This window comes from Rhinolophus ferrumequinum, chromosome 6 (assembly GCF_004115265.2).
Source record: "Rhinolophus ferrumequinum isolate MPI-CBG mRhiFer1 chromosome 6, mRhiFer1_v1.p, whole genome shotgun sequence".
Lineage (NCBI taxonomy): Eukaryota > Metazoa > Chordata > Mammalia > Chiroptera > Rhinolophidae > Rhinolophus > Rhinolophus ferrumequinum.
The window spans coordinates 94,164,481-94,177,633 of record NC_046289.1 but is presented as its reverse complement, the minus strand read 5'-3'; the positions used below and the strand labels follow the sequence as shown (position 1 = coordinate 94,177,633).

Here is a 13,153-nt window from a genome sequence, read left to right as displayed (position 1 = left end):
ACCAATTTGTACTTTTTAATTACTTCCTCCTTTTTCATCCATCCCCTCAAACTCCTCCCATCGGGCAACCCCTCAAAATATTCTCTGTATCTATGAATTTGTTTTTGTTTTGATTGTTCATTTATCTTGTTTTTAAAATTTCGCATATAAGTGAAATCATATGGCATTTGTCTTTCTCTGTCTGACTTACTCCACTCAGCATAATACCCTCTAGGTTCAGCCATGTTGTTGCAGATGACATTTATTCGTTTTTATGTCTGAGTGATAATCCGTTGTATATATGTACCACCTATTCATTATCCACTCATCTGTTGATGAACACCCAGGCTGCCTCCACATCCTGGCTATTGTAAATAATGCTGCAATGAGCATTAGGATGCACATGTCCCTTCCAAGTAATATTTTGGGTTTCTTCAGGTAAATACACATAAGTGGGATTATTGGGTCTTTCTTTGTCTCCTGTTATAGCCTTTGTTTTAAAGTCTATGTTGTCTCTTATAAGTATTGCTACACTACCTTTTTTTTTTTAATTTCCATTTTTATGAAACATCGTTTTCCATCCTTTTCAGTCTTTGTGTGTCTTTTGATCTGAAGTGAGTCTCTTGTAAGCAGCATATGTAAGGATCTTGTTTTCTTATCCACTCAGCCCCCCTATGTCTTCTGATTGGATCATTTAATCCATTTACATTGAATGTAATTGTTGATAGACATACAGTTATTGCCATTTTATTATTCACATATTTATCTTTTATTTTTCCCCCCTTCTTCTTAAAGAAGTTCCTCTAACATTAATACTGATTTTGTGTTGATGAACTCTTTTAGCTTTTTCTCGACTGGAAGTTCTTTATCTGTCCTTAGATTCTAAATGATAGCTTTGCTGGGTAGAGCAATCTTGGCTGTAGGTCCTTGCTTTTCATCATTTTGAGTATTACATGCCAATCCCTTCTGGCCTACCAACTTTCTGTTGTGAAATCAGCTGACAGTCTTATGAGAGCTCCCTTGTATGTAACTAACTGCTTTTTTTATTGCTGCTTTTAAGATTCTCTCTTTGTCTTTAACCTGTGGCATTTTAATTATGATGTGTCTTGGTGTGGGCCTCTTAGGATTCATCTTGTTTGGGACTCTCTGCACTTCATAGGCTGGTATGTCTATTTCCTTTGCCAAGATGTGGAAGTTTTCATCATTGTTTCTTCAAATAGGTTTTCAATTCCTTGATCTTTCTCTTCTCTTTCTGGTATCCCTATGATGTGAATGTTATTACGTTTGATGTCCCAGAGGCCCCTTAGAGTATCCTCATTTTTTTTTTTTTTGATGATGATTTTTCTTTTTGCTGTTCCAATTGTGTGTTTTCTGTTACGTTATTTTCTAAATCGCTTATTCAATCGTCTGCTTCATCTAATCTGTTCTTGATTCCCTCTAATGTATTCTTCATTGCAGTTATTGTAGTCTCCATTTCTGACTGGTTCTTTTTTATGTTTTCTTACTTAATTTTTGTTTCCTATCTCTATGTTAAAATTCTTGTGGAGATCATTGGACACTTTTATAACTAATGTTTTGAATTCTGCATCTGGTAGATTGCTTGTCTCCATTTTGTTGAATTCTTTTTCTGGAGCTTTGTTCTGTTCTTTCATTTGGGACATGTTTCTTTGTTTCTCCATTTTGCTGCTTCCCTGTACACTGTATTTGTTTCTGTGTATTAGGTAGGGCTGCTATGTGTTCTAGTTTTAGTGGAGTGGCCTCATGTAGTAGGTGTCCTGTGGCGCTCAGTGGTGCAGTTCCCCTGGTCACTTGAGCTGGTTGCTCCAGGTGTGTCCCGTATGTGGGTTCTGTGTGCCCTCCTGTTGTAGTTGAGTCTTAGTTGCTCTTTGCACATCATTGGGAGGGGTTGATCCTTAGGCTGATTGGTTGTGAGAACTGCATGTGACTATAGTGGAGGAGCTATAGTGCAGGGAGTGACTCTACAGAGAAGGATAAACTTTAGGAGGGCTCTGGTGCCTGCCCAGTCTGCCCTTTGGGTGTGTATCCACAGAGGAAGCCAGGAGGTTCTTTGGCTCGGTGTAAATCTGTCAACTGGCTCCAGGACCTTTCGGGCGGTGCCTTGCAGCACTCTGTAGCATGTGCCCTGCTTGGGGCCACCTGGCATGATCCACAAAGTAATCTGCAGATGGTCACCATCTGCTCTGGGATTGGAGCTGCCTGGGAGAGGCCAAGACTTGAATTGAGGCTTACCCTGCCAATACTGGGCTGAGGCTACTCAGCAAGAGGTATGGGGCCAGATGCTGCTTGTTTGGGGTTTGTGAACCTTTGGGAGATTTTAGGAAAGTTTGCAGCATGAGCCAAGATAGGCATTTGTGTGGAAAAGCCATTGGAAGTGAGTTGGGTAGGCCCACAAGTTGGGTGGGGCAGGGTCTCAGGGAATCACCAGGGAGATGCAAAGGTTGTTAGCTAGGTTGATGGAGACTTAAATATGGTGCCCCCTTGAGTCCGCTCACTGGGAGGGCAGAGGGCTCAACAAAGGAAGAGTGGCTTTTACCAGCACTTTTGTCTGGGAGAAATCTGCCCCTGCAGCCTTTGCACTGTAGCCAGACAATTCAGTTTCTCCCCATATATCCCTGGTAACTTTCGAGCTGCTTCTCCAGTCATGCAGCTCAGAGTGAGCGAGTCTGTTAGTGAGTAAGTCCATGCATAGTCACTTTAAAGGAAGCACCTGAGACTGCAGCCCCCCTGACCCCCCCCCCACACCAATCTCACTTAGCCACAATTTCCACTGGTTTCCACAGCCAGAAGTTGTGGGGACTTCTCTTTCCAGAACTAGAACCCTAGGCTTGGGGGCATGATTTGGGACTGGGAACTCTTACTCCTCAGGGGGCACTTCCAAATCCTAGATATTTCTCTCAATTTTTAACTGATACTTATGAGTGTGGGACCAGCTCATTCCATGTCTCCATCTCTCCTGCCAGTTTCTAGGTGGCTTCTTCTGTATCCTTAGTTGTAGGATTCTGTATAGCTAGACTTCAGGCAATTCTCAATGCCAATGATGGTTTTTCTGTAGTTTAATTGTAATTTTGATGTCGTGAGAGGAGGAAAGCACAGCATTTACATACTCCACTATCTTGAGTGGAAATTACTTTCTTCCTCCTTATAACGTGGGAAAGTTGTGTTACTGATTCTAAGTTGATATTTGGACATTGACCAAGAAAGACAGACACTAATGTCGAACATTCCAAACCCATGAGGCCTGATATTTTCTCACCATTTTGGCATTGCATACTAAATTTTCATTAATAATGAAAGTTTATCAGGAATGAATTATTCTGCAAGATCTGTGGAAGGTCATTTCTGCTATTTGTCAAGATGAGACATATATTTCTGCTGAGGGTATCATTGTTGACTTAGGATTAGGTCATAAGACTGTAGCTACTGTTGCTCTCACCTATAACACCTTCTTGTTACTTTCTATAGAGGGACAAAATCCAAGGAAGGGAAGAACTTCTTCCAAAGTCAATTAATCAGGAAAGGCAAATAGTTCAGAAGTCACAGAGGAGTTGCATGTTGTCCCTCTATTGATTAGAGCTGGAAACAAAGCTGCTTAATGTCACTTAAGAAGTTGTCGTTGCAAGCAGGATTTTGCTCAGTTTACTAAATGTATTGACTGCAGGATATAAATAAATCCCTTGCAAACAGATTAAAGTGCATTGCAATTACAAAAAACAGCCATCCATTTTTCTCTCTAATCTCAAAGAGAAGGAGTAACAGCTGGTTCTGCCATTTGCCTCAAGGAAGCATACACAGCAACACCTCTGGTTCCCTAGTTTCATCAGTGTCCCTTCCACTCACCACTTGATTGACATGAAGAGCAAGGATTACTGTCTCCTGTCAGGCACCATTTCCCCCAAAAATAATTGAAAGTACTGAGGATAAAAGAAATCTCTCTAGTTAACATGGCACGTGATCAAAGTGTGTCCAATAGCTTTGTCACTCATCCTGCTGTGTGACAAGTACACAGCAAGATGATTCTATATAAGCAGATCATACCGAAGCATTGGTAAGAGGACTTGATTTAGGCTTCGAGATTTTGCCTAAAGCGATGACAGTATATCAAGACCCTGGCATTCACTTATTTTTTTTAAGTCAACCACTGAAAATATTGGTCATATTCTTTTAGAAAATGCACCTTTCATTGGGCTCTGCTCTTCCACATCTAAAACATTCTGATTCACAAAGATCCTATTGCTTCCATAACTCTTCCCTTTGTTTCTCTATTTGTCTGGTTGTCTTTGTCTGTTTGGGCTACTATAATAAAGTGCCATACAGTGGGTGACTTATAAACAACAGAAAGTTATTTGTCATGGTTCTGAAGGTTGGGAAGTCCAAGATCAAAAAGGCTCCATATAATTGATGTCTGATGAGGGACAACTTCCTTGTTCATAGAATATTGTCTTTTTGCAAGACCTCATATGGCAGAAGATGCAAGAGAGCTCTCTGGAGTCTCGTTTATGAGGGCTCTATCCTCATGATCTAATCACCTGCCAAAGGCCCCACCTCTAAATACCATCATTTTGGGAGTTTAGGATTTAGAATGTGTATTTTTTGGGTGACTCAAACATTTAGTCTACAGTACTTGTCATCTGGCTGCTTTCATCTTTTCAATGTTGATTGGCAAACTAAAAACATGGGTGTTCTTAATTTCTCACTATCTGCAAGGTGGTGGATAGTAATGCTCAGAGCATGTTTAAATTACATAGGTTAGTAATCATGTTCCAGCATATTCTAAGACGTTACCCTAAAATGCCCCTATTTAATAAGAAGAGTAAATGATGATTTCATGAGAAAAACTACCTGGAAATTTGAAGATACCATGTAAAGACAAAGAGATTACCTTTTCCATTCCAACATTAGAGCATATTAGATTGGCTGTTGTGATACAAAAAAATTAATATTTTATTAGAAAGATAAAGAAATATGATCAAGAAAATTGATTTGAGGAAATATTTAGTATTTGCTATAAAATCACTTTTCTGATGATGAAAACACTGTATGAAGAACAAATGAAAGAAAATGAGTGCTGTAGTGAAATAAGAACATAGATAAATCTGCATTGAAATTCTATTAACAAGATGAAGTGTGGTCCAGGTGTGCTACAGCTGCCAACAGTGCAATTTTTCTTAGCTTTTGGAATGCTATTTGAATGCTTGTTAAACTGAAAACCCTCTAAAAGGAAATTAGTATGATTGGCAATATATGAAAATTAACCCAGGAGGTAACACAATTCATAGCCCTTAAACCAAGGAATTGGCCACTTGATTAATAATGTAAGTTAACCCCCATTTTTAATTTTAGTTAGGAGAAGTGTGCCCTGGAGATTTTTTTATCTTTTTATTTTGAAATAATTATGATTCACAGGAGATTTCTAGTAAGTATATAGGGAAGTTCCATGCATTCTTCTTCCAGCTTCCCCATATATTAACATCTTGCACAATTATTGGATGATATCTAACCTAAGAAATTGGCATTAGTACAATCTATAGAACTTATTCACATTTCACCCTTTATACCTGTGTGGGAGTTTTCTTAGAAAGTTTTTATTATTTTATGTAATTCTTTAGAAGGTCCAGATCTAGAGCTTTTAAACCTAAAAATCAAATCTTTTCTAAAATGGCCAGAAGAACACATTGGTATTTGTTGTCCTAAAAGAAGCTGCGGTAACCTCTAATAGTCCACTGCCAATCATGATTCAGACTGGACTGCCAACAAGGCTTCCCTGTTTTGAGCCCGAGCAGCAGCCAAAATTCTAATAACATCCTTTTGTTCAGTAGAGTAAGTTTACTTCAGTTAAGAAGGATAAAGGACAAACAGTCATTGATAACTTTCACGGAATGTTTTACACACTATGTGTTTGTCACCCAGTTAAAATATTTGGTTTCACTTTTTTAAGATGTGCTCAAATTATTATTGCTAAGTGGTACAATGCTATCTATTTATAATTTGGTTTGAGTGTTTGTGTTGTGACTGAAGACGTCACATGACCTCATATGTCCTTCGTTTGTCCTGCTTGTTTCTATTAACATCATCAGATGCGGTCAGCCTATGCACTGTAGGAAAGCAATAAATATCGTTGGAAATGAATCACTCTTTTGACTTCTCTGTTGGAAGCAGATACTTCATTTTTCCCTTTCCTTAAGATTGCTGCATCCTTTGAGGTTTCTCTGGCTCCTGACCTCCAGTACTGCGGGGCCCAGATACAGAAATGATTTCTGTGGGGAACAAAGGAAATAGCTGTTGTCTTGGTTCCTGTGCATACAAGCACCTTATTATCACAAAATTTCCAACTAGTCATTGGTGTACTTATTTGAGGAACTTTCTTTTTCTTCACTGATTCATTAATTCTTTCTAGCTCTAATGCTAAATATGAGTACAGTGGTACCTCGGTTTTCGAATGTAATCCACGAGCTCTGAAACATTCGAAAACAGCCGTCAGCTAGGCCTCAGGATCTTGCACTAGGTCTCAGAATATGTGACATATTCGACTTCTGAGTCGTGTTCAAAAACCGAAGCATTTACTTCCCGTTTACGGCATTCATAAACCAAAATGTTCATCAACAGAGATGTTCGAAAACCGAGGTACTACTGTATTTATGAGACTTTGGGTAAGTCTCTTTACCCCTTTAGTGTTATTTTCTTATCTAAGAAGGGAAACTGGACCGGATAATCTTAACTTTATAGTGTATAATATGGAGTTTAGCTTGTTAAGTGTAACTCTTAAGAACAAAACTAAATTCTAGAAATTTTCATCATTTTCAGAAATTGGCTTTATTGAATGATTACTATATTTTAGAATAAATCTGTACATATTTATATACATATTTTTTATAAATAATTTTTTATAAAGAAAGTTTAGTTCTCCTCTTTGTTATCCCTCCTATTTTCCACCTTCTAGAAATGAGTAAAGATAAAAATATTAAGTCATTTTATACCATTTATCTAGCAATCTATGCATATACACAATATATAACATGTAGTCCAATTTGTTTACAAAGAGCTGAATTCTGTACTAGCTATTTTTCTTGTAACTTGCTCTTTTTCCCCATAAATAACATATGCTAGAGTTATTTCATACAAATACTCTTTTATCATTTGTATTATATTCCATTGTATGATCATGATACAATTTATTTAAGCATTTTTCTATGGATGCACATTTGGGTTGTTTTCAGTTCTTTACCTGTTATAAGATATGTGCTTTATAATTTTCAAATATATTGTATGAATCTGATAGTTTTAGTGTCAATGTTGCTGAGGACAAAGAATTAAAATATTGCTACTTACTGTGTTTCCCCGAAAATAAGACCTTGCCGGAAAATCAGCTCTAATGTGTCTTTTGGAGCAAAAATTAATATAAGACCCGGTCTTACATTATATTATATTATATCAGACCTGGTCTTATATTATAGTAAAATAAGACCGGGCCTTATATTAATTTTTGCTCCAGAAGATGCATTGTAGCTGACTGTCCAGCGAGGTCGTATTTTTGGGGAAACACGGTAGGTAAGAGAAGTTGAATAAATTACTTCCTACCATTGTCTGTCTACCCAATTAACTGCTTTTATTTCTCTTCCTAATCTACCTTTGTGCTTTTTTAAATTTATGTTTTCTGGCACTCCTTTTTCTACCTGCCTTTCTCATCTCACCTGCTGCTATTCTTTTAGATAGAGAAAGAGTTGGACATCCCTAAATTCTGAAAGGCTTAATACAATGAAAGAAAGAAAGTTCTATTATTTATATTTAGTGTATTCAGGTTTATTTATATTTATTAATGTTTGTAGTCCCCTTCATGAAGCCGCTTTCAACATTTCTAAAACTAAGAATGTGACTTGAGTTTTCTCTGCTGTTTCCTCATGACAGTGGTCTGAAAAGTTACAGAATGAAATAAGCCAAGAAAAAGTCTGATAGTTGAATAAGCAACAGAATACAATCTTATCTGTTCCTCTCATCTTAATAATCTTTAGCTTTTAGCTATTTCCTCCTCTAAAAAGGGAAACTAGAACAGATAATCTTAACTTTATATTTTGGTTTTTAGCTTGTTAATTACAACTCCTAAGAACAAAGATAAATTTTTAAAAATTTTATTGTTAGTTAGAAATTGTCTTTGTTGAATGATTACTATATTTGGAATAAACTACACACACACACACACACACACACACACACACCTGACAATTAAGTTCACAAACTTATCCTAGAAAAGTGCTGTATACCTCATTGCTGAATATCACTACTGTCACCTTCAGGAGTACCCCCTTTGGGAAGCTATGCACCAATGCCAGTGCCAAGTCAACCCTTCAAAGCAATTTGGAACTCTTTATCTGGAATAACATAAGAGCTGTTATCATATTACCCTTAATGTCCTGACTGTCATCAAAATATCTTACTTTCCATATTTCCTTTATCTTCGGGTAAAGAAAGAAGTCACTGTGGCCAGATCAGGTGATTAGGGAAGATGTTCCGATACAGTTATTTGTTTTCAATAAGCAATAATCGCGCCTCGGATAAACCTCATTGGCTACGATACTGCCACTGCGCAAAGCTAATACAGTTATTTGTTTACTGGCTAAAAACTCCCTCACAGTGCTGTGTGAGCTGATGTCGTGATGCAAGAGCCATGAATTGTTTGAAAAGTTCAGATTGTCTAACTTTTTCACGCAGCCTTTTTAGCACTTCCAAATAGTAGACTTTGTTAACTGTTTATCCAGTTGGTACAAATTCATAATGAATAATCCTTCTGATATCAAAAAAGGTTAGCAACATCGTTGCAACAAGTTCACGAACTTAATTGTCAGCCCTCGTATGTATCGTATATATAAAGTAAGTATAAAGTAATATATGCTATTACAATATAACATATACAATATACTATTATAATATATACAATACTAAAAAATGTATGTATGCATAAAGTAATATATGCTATTACAACATAATATATACAATATATATTATAATATATACAATACTAAAAAAATGTATTGGAGCCTGGAAATAGATAATAAAAGAAGCACATCTTTTGGAGATTGCGTTTGCGCTATTAGTTTCATTTTACTTATTTTATGCCATTCCGTCTGCCCTCGCTTCTCGCGTTCCAAAATTTGTAGGAAATGCAATACGATGGTTAAGATTGATAGCTGATGTATTAGGCAAGTAAACTGACCACTTTAAGGTTCAGTTTCTTCATTGGTAAAGGAGGATCATGCAGTTTCCCTGTTGATATTCTTAGGGTTAACGGAAAAGTGCTTAGCACAGTGACCAAAACACTGTAAGTGCTAAATTATTAAAGAAATATTCAAAAATGAATGACTTATGCATTGCTCTTAAGGAGCTTACAAAGTACTGGAGGGAACACCACCTACCTATCTACCTTTATATCCATCCATCTATCTCTATTGTTTTAAAAAGAATTTGAAATATATTAGAAATATAAATGAAGTACTATTAGAGAAGAGGAAAAGGTGATTGATTTTACCATGGAAGAAAAGGAATAGAGCAGGCTAAGCAAAGGAAGTGACATTTACACCGGACCTTGGAAAATAACTCAATTTTTTGATAGTGGTGAGAAAGGCCTTGTATACTCGTATCCAGAGAGAACAATATAATATAGATTGTGTAAAGACATTGGCATACTTGTAGACAGAGAGCAAGGGTTCAATGTCATGGTAGAGAAAGTGTGGAAAGGCAGACAAAAATGGAATTTCATCCAGGGGAGTTAGGAGTATATGAAATTGAAAAGTATGGGAAAAGGATTGGCCCTGGATAAAAGGAAGTTTCTAGAAAAGGAGGTAATTAAAGGAAGAGTAACATTTAGAAGAGAGAGGGAGAGAGAAATTGAGTGTTCGTGATCATGCAAAATATTTCTTATTGTTTTGATGTCCTATAAAATGAAGGCTGGTCCTTTGAGGGCTTGAAGAAAGTAATAAATATTTAGAAAAGCCATTTTGGTAAGCCAATGCAAAATCAGGGAAAAGTGTACACAGTGACAATTTACTTGAGGTTATAAATCTCTTCCTGGTAAGGATGTTTCTTAAACTGATAAATCTCCTGTTAGTTTTGACATGTCTCACAAAGACCATTGCTTGTAGCATTCATTTTTTAAACAAATATTTATTTAGCATTTAGTATATGCTAGGCACTAAAAAATAATAGCTGACCTTTATTGTGTGTTTACCATATGCTGAGCACTTTGTATCTGTTACTTAATCCTCCTAAAAACGTTTGAGGGAAGTACTGTTTTTTTTTTTTTTTTTTTTTTTTCATATTTCACATAAGTCAAAAGCGTCAAGTTCAGCAAGTTATGAATTAGCAAAACATGACTTGAATTCAGACAGTCCAGCTCCAGAGCCTATGCCCTTAAATTTTTGCTATACGTTCCTGCCCAATGCACAGTGAACAAAACTGATATGACCTCTACTTTATAGTCTGAGTGAAAAAAACAAATAAAACATGTACATAATAAAATAATTATAAATTATGGTAAATGCTGTAGAAGGCAGATGAGTAGAGTGGTTGGCAAACTAGTGATAAAGGAGCAGGACGGGAGAGAGATGGGGACAGGTAATCTGCTTTAGGGAGGATTGTCAGGGAAGCCTTTCCAAAGAGGGATAATTTACGGTGAAACCTGAGGGATGAGAAGGAGCCAGCCAAGAGAAAAGTTGGGGACAGAACATTCTAGGCAGAAGAAAGAATACCTGAAGGATGGGGAAGAGCTTGGTGTATTTTTAAGATCACAAAGAAGACTGGAGCATAATGACAGAAGGAGTGAGAAGCAGTAGATAATGTTGGAGAGATAGGTAGACAGCGTCTCAATTGAGGCCTGGAAGGCCATGGTAAGAAGTTAATATTCTAAGTGACTATGAGAAATCATTTAAGGAATTTAAGCTGGGAAATGGCAATATCTGATTTACATTTCAAGTCAGTATCTTTGGTGGATTTCGGAAAAGAATGGATAGGAATGAGTTAAGGTGGTAGCTGGGAGGCTGGTAGGTGGCTCCATAACAGATCAGGAAAAATATGGTGGTGACCTTGACAAAGGAAATGGCCAAGGAAATGGCAAGAAGTGAATTGGTTCCACGTATAGTGTGAAGGAGGAATCAACCAGTCTTATAGAAGGGAAGGAGAGGAAGAAAGGGAATCTCAGGGATGACTTCTAGGGTTTTGGCTTGAGCAGCTGGGTGGTTAGAAGAGCAATTTTCTATTGTGGTGTGTCAAGAGATATGGGAAGCTTTAGAGACGCAAATCAAGAGCTGATTTGGATGTGTTGAATTTGGGAACTATGTAAAACATCCAAATGGAGATGTTATGTCATCGGATATACCAAGTCTAGAACTTAGCGATAATTCATACAACTGCTGAGTTCCCTTCTTTCTGCTGGGAAGTGGGTAGTTGATAAATGGTTTTGAATTTATAAACTAAATTTAATAAGATTTGGTTTGTGGCTCTGAAGTCACTGAGTAAAGTACGCTCTTTGTGTCACTAATGAGTCAGGAAAGACCTTGACTTCTTAATGGTTTTTCCATGAGTCGAATGAAATTATGCAATGATATCTTAGCAGCGATGACTTACTAACTAGAACTGTGAGAGTAGGGCCTATGCCATATATATAAGCAAGACAAAATTGCTGACTGGCCACTTATTGGCAGGGGTTTGAGGGAAAGACTAACTCTGCTGCGCAAAGTTTATATGCATCAACTATGATAGTGGCGGTAGATTTTTCCACATACCATTTTGGCAAATATATAGCAAGTACTGAGCCTCTGTGCATGTACATAGTTTCTGACACTCTCAAACTAAAACACAGCCTGCTGATACTTCTGTTTTGTTGCTTTCTATGAAAAAGAAAAAAATCAAACTGGAACTGTATAATTCTGTACTTGTGCATGTATAGAGCAAGTGTGAACCACTGGGCTAGAAAGGGTCTGCACAGTCATTTAGCATAACTATTTTTCCATTTCTTAATCCTCTCTGCCACACACTTGTCAAGGGGCAACCAGACAATTCTCAAATCCCCCTAATGTTATAGAATTCTCTCCCTACAGAAGGAATTCATTCTTTCATTGGGGAGTGCAAACTACTAGAACGTTCCTTAAGTGAGTCAAAATTTGTCTCCTTACTACTTTATACAGCCATCCTTTTCTCTCTCCTGGGGATGTGAAGCAAAAGTTTACTTTCTTATTATGTGAAATCCTTTCACATGTCCCCTCGGGTTCTTTATTCGTGGCCAAACATCCTCATTTCCTCAATATTCTTCACATGTTGTGTTGTTGGTTGACCTTCAAGGGCAGCATATCTGTAACCATTACATAATAAAACAATGTATGTTTGGTTTCATCATATAGATTACATTGGAATTATGACTTCCTCTATTGTAGATATTCATTTCTATTAATTCATCCTGAAACTGCATTAGCTTACTTGACAGAGAAATTGTGTATTTATTTAAACTTTTAAAACAATGACAAAATGACAATAAAAGTGACAATAAACATACCATTGATTCATGTTGGTTATGTGCCAGTCAATATGCTGAATACTTTATATAAGAATTTAAATTTATAGTCGACCAAAACCAATGTCTTTTTACATGTTGCTACCAACCCATCTCCTAATCTATACTTAAATATATAGGTTTTGGACTCAAGAGAAGGACTTTACACTTTCCCTTTTAAATTTAATTTTATTATATTTGGCACATACTTTCGATCTCAATTCCAACTTAAATTGCTTTCATTTATAAATGTAACAAGTATTCCTTCTCTATTTTAAATCATTCTATTAGCAAAAAAATTGAGTAAGACAAGGTCAAAGGTATTGTCATTTACCACATCATTAGAAACTTTCTAATATATTGGTACAATCCCTAGTAAGAACCATTTAAGAACAAAGTCATTTAACTCTAGATTTGTCCCATCTCCGCCCACACACCACCAAACTTGTTCCTTCCTCAGTCTTCTTTTATCTCTATAAATAGATTCATCATCGTACTTAGCACTCAAGTCATCTTTAATTTCTTCTTTGCTTTTCCATATCCAATTTATCAAAAAATCCTCCAAAACACACTGTGAATAGATTCACTTCTCTTGCTCTCCATAATGATTGCCCTATTAGG

General features: G+C 36.8%; 1 pseudogene; it reads right to left on the bottom strand.

The window, feature by feature from the left end:
• Positions 1 to 8,416: 8,416 nt before the first annotated feature.
• Positions 8,417 to 8,586, bottom strand: LOC117024341 (uncharacterized; annotated as a pseudogene).
• Between the last annotated feature and the right edge of the window lie 4,567 nt (positions 8,587 to 13,153).